Source organism: Stenella coeruleoalba, assembly GCF_951394435.1.
Source record: "Stenella coeruleoalba genome assembly, chromosome: 14".
In the NCBI taxonomy this organism is placed as follows: Eukaryota; Metazoa; Chordata; class Mammalia; order Artiodactyla; family Delphinidae; genus Stenella; species Stenella coeruleoalba.
In genome coordinates, this window is record NC_137160.1 from 22,393,812 (window position 1) to 22,411,400 (window position 17,589).

The 17,589-nt window shown below is 41.1% G+C and overlaps 1 long non-coding RNA gene across 1 annotated transcript in view; it reads right to left on the reverse strand.

Moving 5' to 3' along the window:
- LOC307197492 overlaps positions 1–17,589 on the reverse strand; it is a 739,380-nt gene that overhangs the window by 527,889 nt on the left and 193,902 nt on the right. The gene's annotated exons all lie outside the window — the stretch shown is intronic.

The following is a 17,589-nucleotide window of genomic DNA, read 5'->3' on the forward strand; positions in this document are numbered from 1 at the left end:
TCTTGTTTCAGTGGTAAGTGATTTGCTCTTGGCAATGCTTCAGAGAGGAAAACATCAACACTTTGATCCATGGAGGAGAAAGACATTGGTCAAACACTAACGTATAGATACTAACTTCCAAGTGTGGCAGACCTCAGATGAAGGGAGGGCTCTACGCTCTGAATAAAGACCCTTCTGCAGCCCCCAGAGTGGAGATAGAATGGCAAAATCCAAACCAGTAACAGAAGGCATGCGGTGCAAGAACTAGCCATGGGAGAGGGGGCTGATAAGAGCTACACAGCATGTTCAGTCTCCACCTACCTTCATTTGAGGGCAAGACGCTACTCCAAGAAACACACACACCAAAAAGTCCAGTCATATAAACATGACAAAGACTGGGTTAAAGACTGAGTTGAAGGAACCTGAAGATGCCCAGGGAGCACACCCAGGCATAGGGCAGAAATGACCAGCAGGTGGCGCCATACCCATTGCTCTTTTAGTGCCAGCCTCAGTGAGAGTTGGCTAATGGACTGGGTTGAAAGCATCAGTACAACTGAGATTAGCTGGGGAAGAACCAATAAGACCTTTCGAGCATTGAGGCTTGTTGTTTACTGCAGCTATTGATAGCAACACTTTGCAGCCTTACTCCAGTTATATCCAAGCCAGATCTGATTAAACACTATTCAAGCAGAGGTATGGCCAAGGGAGACAGTTATATAAATTGTCCTATAAAAAAAAAGAAGTTTACTGTTCACAAGGAAGCCACTGTTCACTGTTCAGTCTTATTCCACATCACCATCAGTATCTTTACATATGAATAAATATTGTGAGATTCAGGCCATAAGATTATTAAAATCTAAAATTCTAAATTACAGTGATTGAAGATAAGACAATAGACCAATACTGTCTATGCAATGACAGTTTGGGGAGGTTAATATAGTCACTGGTATATATACAAATATAATTATTGTTGTATCATTATATATAACCCCAAATGAGAAATTCTAGAAATTCTACCAATTGATAACATATAAGAACTGGCCCACAAATGGATGATGTCAAACAACTTCTTAATATGCTCAGGAGTTTCCCCTTAGTTCCAGCCTTTCTATTTCCCCAGTCTAACTGCAACCACTTTGCATAACATTTCTGGAAGCTTGTATTCCTGGCTTCAACCTGAATGCAAATTCCTCCCTACAGGACCACAGGGAGAGAATTGGCTTCTTGGAGACCATCTCATGATGCAGACACCAGGTGACACAACAGTACTGCAACTCAGGACTAGACAATGAGGTTTGCATCATATCACAGAGCAAAGAGAAAGTAAAGTATTAAGTCTTCATATATCTGCCAAAACTATTTGCAAAACACATCTCTGAAAAGGGCATGCATGTGTCCAGAATATATAAAGACCTCTCAAAACTCAATAATACAAAAACAAAATTGGGCAAAGGATTTGAACAGTTAGATCACCAAAGAAGAAATACAAATGGCAAATAAGTACATAAAAAGATACTCAACATCATTAGTAATTAGAGAAATGCAAATCAAAACCATAATGAACAAACTTAAAATGGTTTAAAGACCTAAATGTAAGACCAGAAACCATAAAACTCCTAGAAGAGAACTTAGGCAAAACACTCTTTGACATAAATTGTAGCAATATTTTATTGGATCAGTCTCCCAAGGCAAAAGAAATAAAAGCAAAAACTTAAAAATGGGACCTAACTAGGGCTTCCCTGGTGGCACAATGGTTAAGAATCCGCCTGCCAATGCAGAGGACACAGGTGCAAGCCCTGGTCCGGGAAGATCCCACATGCCGCAGAGCAACTAAGCCCGTGCACCACAACTACTGAGCCTGCGCTCTAGAGCCCATGAGCCACAGCTACTGAGCCCGTGTGCTACAACTACTGAAGCCCACACACCTAGAGCCCGTGCTCCGCAACAAGAGAAGCCACCGTAGTGAGAAGCCCATGCACTGCAACGAAGAGTAGCCCCCACTTGCCGCAACTAGAGAAAGCCTACACGCAGCAACGAAGACCCAATGCAGCCAAAAATAAATACATAAAATAAATAAATTTTTAAAAATGGGACCTAATTGAACTTAAAAGCTTTTGTACAGCAAAGGAAACCATCAACAAAATGAAAAGACCACCTATGGAATGAGAGAAAATATTTGCAAATGGTGTGACCTACAAGGAGTTAATATCCAAAATATACAAGTCAATGTCAAAAAAACAAACAATCCAATCAAAAGCTGGGCAGAAGACTTGAATAAACATTTTTCCAAAGAAGGCATACAGATGGCCAACAGGCACATGAAAAGATGCTCAACATCCCAAATTATTAGAGAAATGCAAGTTACATCACACCCGTCAGAATGGCTATATCATCAAAAAGTCTACAAATAGCAAGTGTTGAGAGGATGTGGAGAAAAGGGCAACCTCGTACACTGTTAGTGGGAATGTACGTTGCTGTAGCCACTATGAAAAACAGTATGGAGATTCCTTAAAAAACTAAACATGGAACTACTATATGACCCAGCAATTCCATTCCTGGGTATATATCCAGCAAAAACGAAAACACCAATTTGAAAAGATACATGCACCCCAATGTTCATAGCAGCACTATTTACCAGAGCCAAGATATGGAAGGAACCCAAGTGCCCATCAACCGTCAATTGGATTAAGAAGATATGCATATATATACACATATCTATATGTGTGTGTGTGTGTGTGTGTGTGTGTGTGTGTGTGTATATATAATGGAATGTTACTTGGCCATAAAAAAGAATGAAATACTGCCATTTACAGCAATGTGTATGGACCTAGAGAATATTATGCTTAGAATATTATGCTTATTATGCTTATATGATATCATTTATATGTGGAATTTATATAAAAAAGAGAAACAGACTTACAGGTAAAGAAAACAAACTTGTGGTTACCAAAGGGGAGAGGGACAAATAAGGAGCATGAGAGTAACAGATATAAACCACTACATATAAGATAGGTAAGCAACAAATATTTACTGTATAGCACAGGGAATTATGCCCATTATCTTGTGATAACCTATACTGAAGTATGATGTGCAAAAATATTGAATCACTATAATGTACACCTGAAACTAACACAATATTGTAAATCAACTATACTTCAATTTTTAAAAAACACAATAAAATACCACCATGCCTTTTTTAGAATATCTATTTTTTTAACATTAATGACAACACCAAATGCTGACAAGGACGTAGGGCATTAGGAACTCTCATACATCGCTAGTGGGAATGCAAAATGGTACATCTCTTTGGAAGACTGGCCGTTTTTATAGAGCTAAGTATACGCTTACCATATGACCCAGTAATCTCACTCTCAGGTACTTACCTAAGAATAACGAAAATTTATGTTCACATAAAAACTGTACACACACAAAAAAAAACCGTATGATTGTCAAAAACTGAAATGACCAAACATCCAAAAATTCATGAACGGATAAACAAACTGTGCTACATCCATACAATGGACTATTACTTGGCAACAAAAAAGAAATAAACTATTGATCATATAGCAACACAGATGAATTTCAAATGCATTATGTTAGTGAAAGAAGCCAAAATCAAAAGGCTACATTCTACGTGATTCCACTTATAAGACCATCTGGAATAGGAAAAATTATAGGAACAAAAAGTGTCCATCAACAGACAAATGGATAAAGAAGATGTGGTACATATACTGTAATAAACTATAATGTAACAGAATCAAAAAATGTAACCGAATCGCTTTGCTGTATACCTGAAACTAACACAATATTGTAAATTAACTATACTTCAATTTAAAAAAAAAACCCACTTAGGCAAAAAAATAATAATAATACATAAATAATTTTATTTTTAAAAAAGACATAAAAAGTCCCCAAATCCTAAGGCATGTGGTACCTCGCCACTCAGTGTTCGCTCTATAAATGCCGTTTCAGAAGGGGACATGATGAATGAGTAGTTCCAGATCCATATGCAACGTTGAGTCAGAAACAGTTTATAAACAGCTGGAAGAGCTCTAGTGTGGGAGGGAGGAGGAGAAAGACTGTAGAGAAGTTTTTCTAGGATCTAGTCTCCTTTCAAGTGTTCAAGAGTTGCAAGTTAAGAATTTGGGTTATATTAAAAGCATTTTTGATTGTTGCTCTGTATTCTTTTTATTGCAACACTGAGTCAGGGCTACTACAGTGGCCAGAGCTTTGTAACATGACAATTACATGCGTTGAATTATACTTACACAAAGTAAAAGTACTATGCAAAGGCAGTGTAGCATCCATTTATATAAAAAAAGAGAGTCCTCTGAGAAAAAAGAAAAAAATCCTGGTTCCCAGGGGTTGGGAATGGTGCAAGGGGTTGATTACAAAGGGATAGAGTGAGGGAACATTTGAGGTGATGGAGCTGTTCTGTATTATGATTGTGGAGGTGGTTACACAACTGTACACATCTGTCAAGATTTGTATAACTGTATACCACAAGGAGTTAATTTTACTATATGTTTAAAAAACATGAATAAAATAAAGCAAAATTAAAAATGTATTAAAATAATTGATAAAAGCCAAAATCAACGTGCAACTGTCAAGTTGAAAATTTAAATCAGGACACATTTTATCCCGTATTAATAGTGCTCCAGTAAAGTGACCAAAGGTTAATTTCCTTTTTTAAGTCTCTACCTTAAAGAATCTTTGTCTGAGTTATCAAAACCTCAAGTTGAGGAGGTGGGTCAGTCCTCAGGACATCCCAGAAGAGTCTCAGTGTTTGAGATGCAGTGAGGAACAGTGGAATATCTCCCCTGGGTATCAGTGATGCCTGCTGCCATCAGCTTATAATTGGCCCAGTCTAATTTCTACTAATTGAAGACCAAGGGCATAAAATCCTTGCTTGTGATGGAGCTTATCAAGAGCTTCTGATTCCTTATTATGAGTAATTTACAAATAAAAAAATGTGTCCTCCTTTGAAGTAAAGGAAGAAATAGGATTAGTCCCAGGTTCTTAAAGAAAAAGAAGAAGAAGCATAAGGCCTGCAAACACTCAAACACATGTGGAGGAAATGAATTCCAACCCAAAAGCAACAGAAAGAATTAGGATATGATTTTTTAAACTCTGTATTTATATAAGAAATTCAGAACAAAATAAACACCCACAGACGTATTTCTTGGGGAAAACAACCTAAAAGTCAAAGTTTCCTAAACTACGTCTTTCAAGATCTCAAAGATAATTTTCCATCCAGTCAAAATAACCCCAGCTTCCTCCATACCCCTAATATTCAACCATATTCACCTGTGAAAATCCTACCCATTCTTCAAGATACAATTCAAAAGAAAAACAAAGATTCAACCTGAAATAACTTTGGAATTGCATCTCCTGGTATAGTTCTAGAAACTTGGCAAAATCCAATTTCGGTAATTCTTAATCCTATCACATGTGAAATCAAAAGGACCTAGTGAAGTTAAAAGAGCCCTACATCACTTGTTCTCAAACTTTAGCAGGCATTAGAATCAGGAGGAGGGCCTGTGAAAACACAGATTGCTGGGTGGGTCCCATCCCCCAAATTTCTGATTGAGTAGGTCTTAAGTGGGACCTGAGAATTTGCATTTCTAACAAGCTCCCAGGAGATATTCATGGTTTGTTAGTCAGGGGAACATACTTTGAGAATTACTGCCCTACATATTGCAAGAATCAAATAAGATAATTACCTGTAAAACTGTTTTATAAGGTATAAATTGCTATATTAGTAGAAGGGAGTCTTGTTTTTATTGTTTCACTTACCCTGAGCCTTTAAGAAGTGTTCTCTGTCTCCCCAGCTAGATTTTAGTAGTTATTCCTTTGAAAACTTTGCACTTCTTTTCTGATCTGCCAGTAGTCTGCCTAGGATTGAAGCCATTTTTATTCTGTTTTTATTACTCCAAATAGACTTCATTGAAATCACTGAGATCACTCAATTCCCTGCAGTGCACAGCAGAGTGTCTAACACACAATGGGTATTCTGGGCAATAATTTGTTGAACTGAGTTGAATCCCTTATTATAAGAATACTGCTTTGCTTTCTGGTGGTTAAAATAAAAGTATAGTAGGAACATATTCCAAAGCACAATTTATTATTTTCCTGATGGAAAGATCACACTGAAACTGATACTCCATTGTCTATTTGAACAAATTATTGACATTGAATAAACTATAGACTGTACCTACAAAAGTAATCATTGCTAAGAATAGTGTGTATGGACATACATTTTAAAAGTTAGATATAAGTTTCTTGAGCAATAACGTAAATCTTCCAAGTATGACCTTTATTCCACGAGTAAATCTGTTTTCAACTTCATTGCTTCTTCTAAGAATGGAATCTGCTACAGGTATGAGAATGGTGACTTTGCTTCTATACTTAAAAAGGAAACTTACACAAATACGCACAAGGCTGCTGACTGTGGTAATGGAAACCACACCTGTCCACTGTGAAGAAACTGGATATGCCCACTCTTAGGCATGAGGAATAGATCACTGATTTTAAGCTGTAAATGGCCACTAAGCCCTACGGAGTTAAATCATCCATTGTTTCTTGCATTTTAATAGTAAAGCCTCATTTGTTTAAGGCAAAGGAATTGAGTCATAATTACGGAAATACAGGCGTCAATGACCCCCAGGGTCATATGCTAAGGGATGGAAGGACTTTCCCCACACCCTGAAATGATGTCCTCATTGACAGTTACTTATTTTGCCCCCGCAGAAAGTCAAACTCTGTCTAAGAGGACTGGCAAAATGGAAAAGTAAAATTCTGAAATGGACATTTGCCCATTCACGATTCATTTGGTTGACATTGTTCTTCAGATGTTACGACACATACCCTGAAGGGGAAAGTCAAAATCGATGCCTAACTTATTTTGAAAGCCTGATGGACCCCTATCAACTTATAGGCAGGTAGATTTTGGTTATCTACTGCTGTAAAATAAGCCATCACCGACAACAATCTATTTACTCTGGTTTTGCAATTTGGGCAGGGCTCAGAAGCGATGGCTTGCCTCTGCTCCATGATGGGTAAACGGAGGCAGCTCCACTTCCAGGATGGCTCCCTAACGTGGTTGGCTAGTTGGTTCTCATTGTAGCCTGGGAGCTCAGCCAAAGCTGTTGGCTAGTGGCGTTGACTCTTGCCCATGTGGAGGTCACTGCTTGGGCTAACTCGCAGATGATGTAGCACGGCCCAAGAGGGAGGAAATAGAAGTTGCCTGTCCTGTTAAAGCATCACTTCCTCTGCATTCTGTTGATTAAACAATCAAAGAACTAGTCCTGATTGAAGGGAAGGAGAAACAACCCACCTCTCAATGGGGACAGCAACAAAGAATGTGTGGCCATCTTTAAAATGTTACTGCAGATTTGGGCTAAGACCAGACATTAAATTAGGGCAGAGGAAACCAATGTCTTCCTTTAATCTTAAAACAAGACAAAGCTTGACATCAGTGCTTCTCAGTGTGTGGTCCCCAGACCAGGAGCATCACCCCAAAACTTGTTAGAAATGCAAATTCTCAGGTCCCACTTCAGACTTACTGAATGAAAAAGTCTGCTTTACATTAAGGTTGAGGATATTTTTTCCCTGACTCTGAATTTTGCTGAACCAATCGTAGAAGATGAAAATGAGTTAAACTGTAGTAAACAGCTATATTTACTTAAAAGAGAGAATAACAAACAAAGCTAAAGATCTAGACTTACTTGAAGCAATACACAATGTGTACATATGATTTAACATTCTAAAAATACTTATGGGGGCTTCCACATAATAGATTTGTATCTCCATGGTGGTTAATCTTCTGTAAATATGTTTTTATCATCATGTGATTTTTACTTACTTTGTGCTGTCTTATTAAATTCCAGTTAAATCCATATGTGAGAACATTAATTTAAAGTGCTACCAGAAGGACTGATTACAAAATCAATTACTGACATGAAGCCCTGGTATTATTCAAAGAAAACTGGCAGCCTCCACATGTTGGTACCAAAAGAAAAGCAATAAAAAAGTTGCACATTCACCAAGTAGTCTATAAACAATCTTTCAAATTTTTGTATCTATGACTGTATATGCTTAAAGAATGGTAAGAAAAGGAGGCCATGAAGTGCATGTACAATTTTGAGAAAAACCATAAGTATAATAATTTGCCATTAAAATTCATAGCGACATGCATTATATAGATTTCTCTATCTGCGCACACATATACACATATTTACACACAACACAGAGCATGACCATGGGGAAAAGATAGAAAAACTACAAAAAGCTGACACTGCATATCCACTGATATGCAGGGATATCCACTGTATATCCCTGAGCCATTTAATGGAAGACCCAGCAGCCCTGAAAGTTTAATACCCCAGAGATCCTTCCAACCTCACAGCAAAGTGGGATTTTAATGGATATAAGGAAAATTTGGGCCTATAAAGGGACAAGAAAAATGTTCATTTATGTTTACTGTGCTCCTTTCAAGAGAAAGTGAAGTGTTCAATGCAGCTTAGAAATATTTTTTCCATTGCATCACTAAGCCCTCATTTATTTACTCATTCTACTGATATACAGTTAGATTACCTTCACTTTTTTCCCTTTATAGTTATTAAAAAACCAGATTGGCATCCAATTATACATACAGATTTGTCTGCTTTTTCCACTTCACGTTACCGAGTATTCATATATATTCTTTCAGTATGTTATTTTTATTGAAGTATAATTAAATATAGCATTATGTTAGTTTCAGGTATACAATGTAATGATTAGATATTTGTATATATTGTGAAGTAATCACCACAATAAGTCTAGTTAACATTCGTCACCATGTATAGGTACAAAAACTTCTTTTTGTGATGAGAACTTTTAAGATCTACTCTCTTAGCAGCTTTCAAATACAAAATACAGTATTATTAACTACAGTCACCATGCTGTACCTTACATTCCCATGACTTATTTATTTTATAACTGGAAATTTGTATCTTTTGACCCCCTTCACCCATTTTTCCCACTCTCCCACCTCTGGCAACCATCAATCTGTCCTCTATATCCATGAGTTCAAGGGGTTTTTTGTTTGTTTTTTTAGATCCCACATATAAATTATATCATACAATATTTCTCTTTGTCTGCCCTAGTTTAGAAATATTTCTAATATAGAAATATTTTATGCAAAATGGTTGATTTTTTTTAAAGTTGGTTCTTAACAGACGATCATTAATCCTCGGGACACGCTGTCTCCCTTCCTGGTAGTGTGAGGTATACTTGTTGGAGTGTAGTGTGATCTTTTAAAATACAGCTTCTCTAAGTCTCTTTATAAATTCCCTGAGGGAAGCTGACTGGCCTCCTCCTCTCAGACAGCGTAGCTTGAGAACTCAGAACTTGCAGCCAGGGTTCCATGAAGTGTGGCAATGAGTCCTCAAAAGCCTGTCTTGCTCAAAGCACTGGTCCAGACTGAAAGCAGACATTCAAATGAAATGAGGCCTAAAAAGAGATACCACAGGATAGAGTGCCTCTAAGTACCGGAAGAAAATAGAGAGGCCATGAGGCGCTGAACGCCCCCAACTTCTTTCCTCACCTTTCCCAGCAATGTTTTCTCCTTTTGTTCCAACTTTTCTCCTCCCTCCTCTCAGAGGAGGACAAGATTCTTGGCCCAAGGAGATTGTAGGCTCTGCATTCCTTCCTGTCTTGACCCCCGCTAAAACCTTATTCCACAGGTCATTCTTTATTCTACTACTGGTCCCCAGTACTGAAAACCCCCATGGGGCAGGCACAAGCACCCCAAATTGCAATTTCATAAGGAGAGCCCCAAGAGAGGAAGAAGAAAAGGCAGTGGGCAGGAAAGCAGATTTGAGGAATTCTGGGAGAGGCCAGGACAGCTTAAGGAACTAGAAGGCAACTGGGAAGGTGAAAAGACATCACGGAACCAGGCAACAACCCAAGGCAGCCTAGCACAGGGGCAGCAGCAAATGGCCTGTGGTCTTATAGGACCTCAAGTCCAGGTTCTGCAGCTCAGTAGCTGTGATCCTGAGTAAATTACTCAAGCTCTCTAAGCTTCTGCTTCTTCTGCTGGAAGGTGGAGCTAATAAAACTTTCCTTGATGTTGTTTCAAAGATTGAATAAGTTTTGGATGCACAGAGCCTCACAGAGTGCCTGTGGAATAGTTGGGCCCTTATGCACTGATTCGTGTCCCTGCATGTACAAAGGACCAAGAATACTTATGGAAGCAGACGCCTGCTCCTCCGTGTATAGTACTTGAATTGTAGTGATGGCTGCAGATATGTAAATCAGCCCAGCATCACCCAGCTCTTTACCTCTCTTTCATCTTGGAATTTTATGGGACACTGGTCCAACTCTCCAATTCCACACGGGAAAGGCAAAGGATACGCCCTTCAGTCATTTATTTCGTTTTAATTTCAGGTTGTCTGCTTTGAATCGCGTCTGAAAGGCAGAGCATCCTTGGTGATAAACCACACATTAGGAATTCTACGATGAGTGAGGGTGCAGATTTTCCATTCTGCCTCTCCCATTTGAAGCTAGATGCTTCGGGCCTCCTGCCTGCTTTCAAAGTCCACTGACATATGTTTTTTTGTGTATAGTACAGTGTAGGGAACAAAAACAGTATGATTCTTAACTAGCAGCTGCCTGAGTGAGTGTCACTATAGATGCTTGGTGCTGAAATCCAAGCACGTGTCTTTTCCAGGCGGGGAGACTGAGGTAAGAAGGCAGGAGGAGAAAAGCAGCACAGAATAAATAAAGTTGCTTCTGACTTTATTTTTGTAAGCCGGGTCACTATTTTGGTCTCATTTACATACTTGCCTGGGGGAACTCTGAGATGCTCCCGGCAGGCTGAAGGGCCTCATTTGCATAATCCCTCTGAATTTCAGGGGGCGGGACTGTGACTAAACCCCAGTCCCTACATTCAGGATGAACTTCCCCTAGGAAAGAGGTGCTGGTTCCTGGGCTGTGACTCTCTGAGCTGGTGATAGCCAGCAATCCAGTGGCTCTCAGGAGGGACGAAGAGCCTGTGATGCAGAGTCATCCTGTACGTTTTAGAGAATGGAAAGAGTTTCGGTAAAATAAAGCAGCATTTTTACTGGCAAGACTCCTAATGCACAGGGTGACTTGGAGACCTGTGAGTTCAGGGCTGGGGTAACAAGCAGGGGGGCTGGCTGATGACAGAGAGTAAGAGACAGACAACCCCCCTAGCAAAGTCAGAAGAGGAGTAGAAGCAGGATTGAACTAGAGAGGATTTTTCCAAAGTTTATCTCATGGTAGATGGCTCATCTCCACCCCACCCCACAGGGACATCTCCAGCTTGATGGCTCCCTTGCCAGTCTGGGCATCACCAGGGAGCTTATTGGAAATGCAAAATCTCTGGCTCTACCCAGACGGGTGGAATCAGAAACTCTGGGGGTGGGATGCTGTGATTTGCTGTGTAACGAGCCTTCCAGGTGATTTTGATGCTCTTGTCATCTCTCTAGGCAGAGGGGAGCTGGGGGGTTGACTTTACCGTTTCTCTGATAGGTAGTTGTCGGCAGGGAGCTCCACCTCACAGCCCAAGACTTGGTTCTTTGAAGTCATTAGACTGTGGAACCCACTGATGCCCTCACTGTTCTAGAAAATACTTCATCTGCCTCTCCCCCAGGGCACAGTTGAACCCTTTAATGAAGAAAGGTTCAGTAACTGTGCCAAATTGTTCTGACACATCCCCCTGTGTCGCTTGCGATTCTTCCCACTCCCTCTTCCTCCTGGAGTCCTCTCTCTGTCCTTACAGATTAAATATGCTGCACACTCCCTTCCCAGCTTCTCAAATTAATCAAGTCCTCCCACACCCCCTGATTCCAGGTATCTTACAGATACTTCAGCCCCAGGCAGGTGCTAAATGTCAGGGGCTTTGCTGTCCTGCCAGTGCTCTGTTTATCCCCCAGGACAAGAAGGCTGAGCTCTGGTCTCTGTGCTTGCTGGCTTCACGTGTGAGGACTGAGCCTGAGTTCTGCCCAGTGGACAGAGATGAAGACAAGCAGCTGGGTGGGGGGACGTAAGTTGGGGCTCCCCATCTGAGCTGCTACTGATTTTTCCTAAAGTTTCTGTGACCAGTCTCATCTTGCTACCCAGAGGGTCATGGAGGACAGCATAGCTTTAGTTAGGGATTTGAGAGCGATACCATCCCAATTCCAATCCCAGCTTTCCCACTTAATTGGTGGGTGGGTTCTTCATAAAATAGCTTAAACCCCACCCCCATGCTTGAGTTTCCTCATCTAAAATGGTGATTAAAAATGTTTAACCGGGGATTCCCTGGTGGCGCACTGGTTGAGAGTCCGCCTGCCGATGCAGGGGACGCAGGTTCGTGCCCCAGTCCGGGAAGATCCCACATGTCGCAGAGCGGCTGGGCCCGTGAGCCATGGCGGCTGAGCCTGCGCGTCCGGAGCCTGTGCTCTGCAACGGGAGAGGCCACAACAGTGAGAGGCCCGCGTACCGGAAAAAAAAAAAAAAAAAGTTTAACCGTAAAGTTGTCTAGAGAATTAAATGTGATAAGTGTTTATAAGAATTCAATGTTAAAGGTGTCTGGAATGTGCGCGATGTGCCACAGAAGTTCTGCATCTAACAGTTTCCTTCTGTGGACATTTCCACTTAGTCAACATGAACATTTTACATGCTTTCTATTTCTTGTGAAATCATAAGCCTGGCCTTATTATGTAAAAGGCTAACTTGGCAGGCTGTGGCAATGAATGTCATTGCCAAAGTGATTTCCTCTGACCCAGCGGGTCTCAGCCTTGGCCCTGCATTGGAGCCACTTGGGTGGGAAGCTTTACAAAGTACTGATGCCTGGTACCCACTCCCAGAGACGTGGATTTGATTGGTTTGGGGGCAGCTTAGGTATCTGGAGTAAAAGCTTTCCATGCAGAGCCAAGATTGAGAAAACTCCTCAGACCTCCAGTATGGGGGTAAGGTTTGAAGGTGAGATTCATTCAACACAAGTAACTGGGACTGGTGGCTGTTCCTTGAAAAAAAAAAAAAAAGCATTTCAATGTTAAATAGGTTTTGGGGATCCTGGGTTAAATAACAGTAAATAATAAACAGCCGCTGTTTGCTATGGGGTTTTAAGGCCTTGGCTATGTTAATGGACATTGCACATCAGTGTTTTCCAAACTAATATAAGCACAGACACTTTTTGAATGTGGACTATCTTGAAAACCTGACAATATATAAAATACGTAACTAATAAGGACCTCCTGTATAGCACAGGGAACACTACTCAATGGGAAAAGAATCTAAAACAGAGTGGATATATGTATAACTGATTCACTTTGCTGTACAGCAGAAACTAACACAACATTGTAAATCAACTATACTCCAATAAAAATTTTGAAAAATAAAATAAAAACTGACAATCTGAGGGATGCACTTTTTTTTTTGCGGTACGCAGGCCTCTCACTGCTGTGGCCTCTGCCGTTGCGGAGCACAGGCTCCGGACGCGCAGGCTCAGCGGCCATGGCTCACGGGCCCAGCCGCTCCGCGGCATGTGGGATCTTCCCGGACCGGGGCACGAACCCGTGTCCCCTGCATTGGCAGGCGGACTCTCGACCACTGCGCCACCAGGGAAGCCCCCAGGGATTCACTTTTAAAAACACTAAACTGATGGCAATTCCAGGAACAGCGTGGGGAGCGGGGTGAAGACAGAGCCGGGGAGGGCTTGATGCCTGTCCTGATGCTGACGTTTCCCTGGCAGAGACTCCAGCCAAAGTTACCCCCACTCACATCACTGAGAAACAAGAGAGCACCCAAAAGGGACACTCATGTCCCTGTCCAAGGGGGAAAAGACTATACGGCTCAGTGGATGGTAGCAGACTCAGTCTCAGGCTGATCTAAACAAGGTACAATTTTTCTTGAAACTTGAGTTCTTGGTTTCCAGGAATGGTTATGACTTGGGAACCATTTACATGATGGTGAAGTAGACAGAGCCCTGGATTGAGCGTCCAGAAACCCGAGTGTGACATTCTGAAAACTGCCTTGACTCTCGGATTGAGTTTTCTTATTAGTAAAAATAAAACTGGGGCTAGAAGTACTATACAATCCGTAATTTCCATGATTCAATAGTATATGCTTTCCACTTCAACCTTATCTTACTTTATAACAATAGTGCTTTATGATTTTCAAAACATTTTCACATACATTGTCTCATTGGATTCACAGAACAACCCTGTCTGGTGAGCTGTGCAGGTTTGGTTATGCACATTTTTCAAAGGGGGGAAACTGAGGCCGAGAGAGGTGAACAGATCTGCCTGGGATGACAGAAGGCAGTGATGGATCTAGGTTCAAAGCACATGTGTTCTTTCCACTGCCCTGTACCTGCTTTAGAATCACAGACTCACAGACTTCTCTTGGGAGGAACCTCCTTTCCCAGGGATGCATGTTGCCATGTGAAGAGATACCACCACCACAGTAGCACCCCTGCCTCTGTCATCAGTAACTCGCTGTCCCCGACAGAAGGTGGGAAGGTGATTGAACTGATTGGAAAGTTTAGGAGCAGTGGATGCCTGCCCTGGGCTTAGTCCCTTCCGTGCTCCTTGTGGTGGGCATCTGCTGAGTCTCCAGGGAGCCCATTATTCTCTCCTCTGGCCACGTGGCAAGAGGAGGCCCATAGTTTGGGGAGGGGGTAGGGAAATTTAATTCAGAGGAGGGTTAGCAGGTCTCTTAGCTGCACACTGAGTGGTGTCCTCCAGCAGAGTTTGATCACAATAAAACCTCCATCATCTAGAATTTCAGAGTGTAGCTTTGTTACAACAGGCACGGGTAGGGAAATGGGGCATTATTTATTGGTTACCCCCAAACCTTATACATTTTATAGCTGAATCAAATCTTAAGTTACTTGGTATAAGCTACTTCTATTGAAGAGAAAGCATCTGAGTAACAGGTTTTATTAGTTTCCCCAAATCACACAGAGCTGTTTAACACATAACCCATGAGTAGCCTCACTTCCCAGGGAGGTGAAGGTGTCCACTTAAACATGATTTCTTCCAGATTTTTCATGATTACTTCCAGAGCTTATGCTTGCAGTATCCCACACAGAAGGACCATAAAAAAATGAAGAAACAAATTTTGGAAATAAACTGATCTTAGATGATTCCCAATAAACCATCCAAGTAATCATCCTGGGGGAGGGAAATCACAATTTGTTGGCTCTCCCTAACCCTTTGTATAGTTCTTATTTCGAGTTACACATGGAAGTATCAATTCAGTTTTACTGCAGTAAGAACCATAAAATTCCAATGGGTTACAATAACAAGCATTTAGTTTTTGCTCATACTAATTGTTGGCAGCTATAGGTCACTTGCTCTGGTTCTACCCAGCCCCGCTCCCCATGTCTTCTCTTTCTGGGACCCAGGCTGAAGAAGTAGTCCCTACTTGGGACATGCCATACTTATGGAAGAAGGAAAAGATCAAGAAAACTAGTAGGATCTATAGTGCCTCTTATAGAACTTCTGTTCACCCAGGCATATGGCACCCTGCCCACATCCCATTGGCCAAAGCATGGTCACATGACCAAGCAGGGGAGGGGAGTAAACTGCTCCCACAGGAAAACTACAAGTCATGTGGCCATGGGTGGGTAGGTACATTTTTTTATAGGGAAGGAGGGAGCAAGTACTTGGGGACAATAATACAATCAACCATGGAGTATGTTTTAATGTCCATGGTCTATAAAAGTTTTAATCTGGCTCTGTCCTTGAAGTGAGAGTATATCATCACCTTTGCCACACTCGGAAGAATCCTCCCCTGGAGTTGGAAGGGAGTTGAGAAGTGCACAGGGAGGAGAGAGTAGGGTCAGATGGAGGAGGGCAGCCCTATAAAATGTGCTTTGCATCAGGGTCCACTAAAGAGGACAGCCCCGCACAGTGTTTTAGCTATCTCGCAGGTTATTCATGCAGAGGAGGGGACTGAGGTGTGCAGTACCGCAGATAATCCAAATCAGGATAATCCAAAATTCATTTCTATTCGGCTGCTTTATGCCTTTTATAAGTTTTGCAGCCAGCAAAGTTCCTTCCTGATTGCACTTCCCTGAGATCAATATGAAGAACTGTTAGTATTCCCTAGACACACAGCAGCTGATGGGAAGAAGGCAGTCAAAGGACCACTAGGTAGAAGCCAGCTAAATTAGTGAATTTGTGGACCAATAGACAATTGAGTAACTTCTTACTCCCAGCTGACTTCTAAGTCTTGCACAGGGACTAAGGCACAGCAAATCTCATGAGACCATCCACCTCCTTCTCCACATATGATTCTGTAGTAGCTTTATCTATGCCTCCCAGGAATCAAACTCAAGATTGACCAGGAGAGGACTCAGGCAAATTACAGCCCCACTTCATGAATTCAACTTGTTTTATTCACTCATGTATTAAGGAGTGATTGAGGACCTACTGGTTGCAAATGTGCAGATACTACCAGGGGGAGCTAAAAGTAATAAGGAGACACCATCTCTGCCCTCCACCCAAATTATCGCTAGTGATGAACATTTTACAATTTTAAAGCACTTTGAAAGTTTTAAAATGCTTCATAGAAGGTAGTCAGAACTGTAGAAGCAGAAGTCACTGTGGCCAAAAAGGTGCCCCTCCATGATCTCTGTCTGTCCTCAGGGATCTTGGTCATTCTTTTGAGCTTAGAAGGTACAGCATCCAAGCCAGAGGCAGGGCTGAGTCTGGGAGCTGGTGCTGTCTTACAAGTTTGGGAGACAGGACTTAGCTGAAATAGCTAAGCTATTAGGAATAAATCTAACAGAAAAACACTGATTCTTCTCTCCAGACATTATTTTGCATTACCCACTACCTAGAAAACACAGAAGCATATAGTTTCAGAGGCAGGATTGCTGGGGGTTAAGAGCTTAAATTCTTACAACAGACCATGTAGGTTTAAAACCTGGCTTCTCCACTTAGTAGCTGTGTGACACTGGAAAAGTTATCTTACCTCCTTCTGTGACTCAGTTTCCTCATTTAGAACTAGCTCATCTAGAACCTCATCTAGAATTGTTTTTACTAGAATTAAAAAGTTTTTAAAAAAAAAAACAGTACAATTTATATTAGCACACACCCAAAATGTAATATTTAGATATAAATTTAAAAAAATATGTACGAGTTCAATATGATGAAAGCTACAGAACTGATGAATGAAATCAAAGAAGAACAAAATAAATGGAGCAATATTCCATGTACATGGATAGGAAGGCTAGATGTTGTCAAGATGTCAGTTTTTCCCCACTTGATCTATAGATTCAATGCAATCCCAGTTAAAATCCCAACAAGTTATTTTGTGAATATTGACAAACTGATTCTAAAGTTTATGTGGAAAGGCAAAAGACCCAGAATGATCAACACAATATTGAAGGAGAAGAACAAAGTTGGCGGATTGGCCAACTTCCCAACTTCAAGACTACCCAACTTCAACTACCCAACAGGTTTGGCCAACTACCCAACTTCAAGAGTTACTATAAACCTACAGTTATCAAGATACAGTAGTATTGGTGAAAGAATGGACAGATAGATCAATGGAACGGAATAGAGACCCCAGAAATAGACACACATAGAGTCAACTAATCTTTGGTAAAGA